The 4,246-nt window shown below is 26.6% G+C and overlaps 1 long non-coding RNA gene across 1 annotated transcript; it reads left to right on the top strand.

The window, feature by feature from the left end:
• The first annotated feature begins 304 nt into the window (after positions 1-304).
• LOC106303078 lies at positions 305-938 on the top strand. Its single transcript, XR_001262468.1, has 3 exons — positions 305-448; positions 532-585; positions 676-938. It is a non-coding gene; the product is annotated as an uncharacterized LOC106303078 (long non-coding RNA).
• Positions 939-4,246: the final 3,308 nt, after the last annotated feature.

Genomic DNA, 4,246 nt, shown 5'->3' with positions numbered 1-4,246 from the left:
TTTTTTTTTTAATTTTTATAGATTTTAATTTTAACATTAAAACGAAAATTATTATAATTTATAATTTAAATTCAACATAATTGGTAAATTAAGGGTACTTTGGTATTTTACAAGATTTAAAATCCTATTTTCCTAAAATATTTTCTAGAAATCCTAATGTGACAAATCCAAGTTCAAAGTGTCCTATTTATCCAATTTTTCCTTGGTTTAAATTACGAATATATTCTCTTTAATTCTCTGTTTTCCTCCTATAAAACCCAAGGGGGAGTGAGTCATTTCATTATTCACTAAACAAAAGCAACATCATTGATCATTCACAAAACTTAGAAATTCACCATGGCTGCGATGAACCATGTCTCAGACCTGAGGCCTTGGTAAGTGATGCTTACAATATCAAAGTGCGTAGAGTCATTCATTGATTTTGGTTATTCCGGCTCAATCTCCTACGGTAAAACCAATATATTATTATATAATATATTTCTTCATCTATAAGAAACCGACATTCTAACATGATATTATTGCAATATCTAGGGAAGTGATGGCACGTTTGGAGGGACATTTCCAACACAGTCGGATGCACCCGAGGTTGCATGATAGACTTCCTTTAGAATAATACATATATTCATGGATTGTGTATAAACTTAGGAGCTGATTGTTTTGCATTTTTTAATATAGGGGTCCCTGATCTTGCATGGTGGTATGATCTGAGACCAACCAAGCGAACAAGGACTCCAATCATTAATTTGGAGGAGTCTTTTGATCAGAACTCTGTTACAAGATCAGTGTGTACTATAAAGATCAAGAAGGAGAAGTTTGAAAAAGTGGCTAGTGAGACTAGGCGTTAGTGGAAGTGTGAGCAGAGGCTTATGTTTGCATAATGCTATGAGTTTTTTCGTTTTGATTTTCAGTTCTGGACTTCAGTTCGTTCTGTGGTTTCTTTAAACCACCATATCATTTGTAATTCAAGTTTAAGTAATGGTAATTTCAAGGCTCTGCTCTTTATGAATTTATATTTCTTATGCTTAGGTAAATAGTTGTCTGAATTCTTGTTGAAAACATTTGGTTAAAATATTTTAACATTGCTGCGATGAATGAGGTTTTCAAATCACTGCCTTTCGTTCAATCCTAAATCGTCTTCTCGCCTAATGTGGCTGTGGTATGATTATTAACAAGAAGTTCAATCCAGTATGTTTACAATATAAATTTGAAGCTAAGATCACGTGTAACTAAATATTCAACGGGAAAATAACCTAAAATTTATTTCATAAAACCTGACACATTTTCTAAGCTTACTATTTCATAAAAAGGTTTATTTTGTTCATTGTTCTCACTTCTCTATATCACTGGAAAATATTTTTATTTTTTGTTCATTTTTCTTGATATTTCTAAAATATGCAGATGATTATTATTCACGCAACTCAATATGTAATCGATATTTTCGAATTCAAATATTTTTAAATTTAGAAATCGAGAATGAATTCAGGTTCATCTACTATTTAATGGAAAATAGGTAAATCAATTTTGGAAACTTAGAACAATCATAAGGACTTGGAATCTTTTATTCAAAGCACTTGGTCAACATGGAAATTTGATTTACTATGTTTAAATCACATGAACCAAATAAGGAGTTTTTTCTTAAATCCGATAAGGAAGAAATTTTCATGTTAAATGTTGGCAAAATTTTCTATCACGTTTAATTAAAACTTGACTTATATTTGGTCAAAATTTTGGTAAGCTGTATGTGTGAGAATCAAGACAAAAATATAATATTCTACCGTTTTCAAACTTTTAGGCTTAATTTTTGGAATCAAATATTTTCTTCAGATCTTACGTTCACCACCTTAATATTCTTATTTGTTATATATTATTATAGTTTTTATCAGGGGTGTGTATTTGGGTATTCGGATTTGGGATTTTCGGGTCAAATATTTCAGTTCAATTTGGCTAATTCTAAATTTTGCTTTGGGTTTGATTCGGATTTTTGCGGATTCGGTTTGAATTCGGATAATTCATTTAAATTATTTTAAAATTTAAAAATTCATTATATACTTTACATTTCTCAAAATTGTTTATAAAATATATTACATATAAATTTTAATAACATATGTCAAAATACCTAAACTTAACATATAAATTGGTTTGGTTTAAATATTTGGATAGAAAATAAATAAATATTTTAAGCATTTTTGTGTTTTGGGTATAGTTTAACTATTTTAAATATTACCTTTGACTATTTGTATATATTTTCAAGTATTTTGGATAACTTAAAAGTATTATATATATTTTGGATGTTTTAATATACATTAAATCTAATAATAATTAATATATAGGTTTATAAATCTATTTCGGATACATCCAGGTACCCAAAATATTTTTTTAAATATTATGATGTGAAATATTTTCGGATAACACAATATAGAATAATTTTAGATAATGATTATTATCAAATTAATGAAATTTGGTTTTAATTTATGGGTAACTATATATCCAAAATCTAATTTAATTATTTATAAAGATTAATAAAGATTTCAAATGTTCTAATTATTTTTAATTCTCTGTAAGCTTTTTCAGAAATTATCATAATGAGTGATTTTGATTGTGCTAAAAAAATATCTTAAAAGATAAATTCATTCTTTCTTATGTGATATACCTATATATATTAAAATGGAGCTAGTTTAATATTTCAAACAAATATAATATATATATATATATATTATTTTAATATTACTAAAATAAATATAGAATAAATTTAATATAATATTATTGTTAAATTTTTAATTATTTTCAATATAATGATAAATTTTAATATTTCTAAAGTAAATATAATAGAACCTTAATTATGATATTATCTTTTTTTAAAAATAATTATTTTCAAGATAACGATAAAGTATCAGTTAAATCACTAAATTATTTATTAAAAATAATAATTAAACATAAAATATGAATAAACCTCAAACTATGGAGAGCATAACAAATCAACACATTTCTTTCTCAATAATAGAATAGATGTCCAGACACAAAGTTCAACATTTTTTAACATTGTATTATACAAATGTTCATATACAAAATCATCATTTATATCTTAAGTATAGCCCAATAATATGTTATATATTACTAATTTACAACTTGAATAATATAAATTTATTATTAAAAGGCGTAACACTTGTGTAAAATTGAAATAATGATGTAAAAATGTAAATGTAAATTATTTATTGCTTTATATTATCATCCTGCGCAAGGCGCATGTCTTTACCTAGTAAGATATTATTTAGAGTTCGTTGGAGAGCAAAAAATCAACTAATGAGCCTGTGCTTATTCAACAAAACCCGAACCAATATTCTCATACACACCCATTTGACCAAAATCTTAACTCTTCCTAGCTATGTGACCGCTCTTAAACCAAATTAAAAAACATAACTAATGCAAAATGAAAAAGGGACATATTACCAGAACTTGTAGAAGAATGTTGATGGTCAATCGATCTTTCATGCATCGATGGTAACTCAAAACAGAGAAGGATAAATCGGTACAGCTTCTGAACATATCATGTGTTAGCTCTCTCCAGAGCTTTACACTTATACGTTATTGTAAATGTCTCTTTTGCTTGTTTTGATCTATTTTCAGTTTTGTCTCCCAAATAAATTAATCTGACTACAGATCCTTCTACAGCTTGATTATTATGTCAGTTTCATTTAGTCTATATATATAAAGTTGAATTTTTCCCTTCTTATGACATGTGGAAAGGGGTTTGTTGACATGTATCATCATATTTTTTTTTTGTATTTATATTCTTCTTCTTTTAAATTATTGCAATTTTCTCCATCAATTTCTAATTGTGAATTATCTAATCCTACTCACACTTATTGGTCACTAAAATTCAAGAAATAAATAAACTAATATAAATATATTTTAAATATTTAATTTATTCACACCTAAAAATAGCAAGACTTTTCATCATTTCATTATTTTTACTAATTTTTATTATTTCATTTACAAATTATATTTATTTCACTATTAGTATCATAAGATAATTAAATTAAGAATAAGAAACTAGACAACCAACACATAAACTAAGAAAGCGGGCCAAAGGGAGAATAATAATCGAAAGGCCAAAGCCACCAAAAAGCAGGAAAATATATGCCTAAAACACCGGAATCACAACCAGTAGCTAAAAAGTAAGAAACACCTCACAAACTAAACAAGAACATACAAGACGGCATGCAACTGGAAAACTACAAAGCTCTGG

Source organism: Brassica oleracea, chromosome C1 (assembly GCF_000695525.1).
Source record: "Brassica oleracea var. oleracea cultivar TO1000 chromosome C1, BOL, whole genome shotgun sequence".
NCBI lineage: Eukaryota > Viridiplantae > Streptophyta > Magnoliopsida > Brassicales > Brassicaceae > Brassica > Brassica oleracea.
The sequence above is the reverse complement of the archived record's forward strand: the minus strand, read 5'-3'. Positions and strand labels throughout refer to the sequence as shown.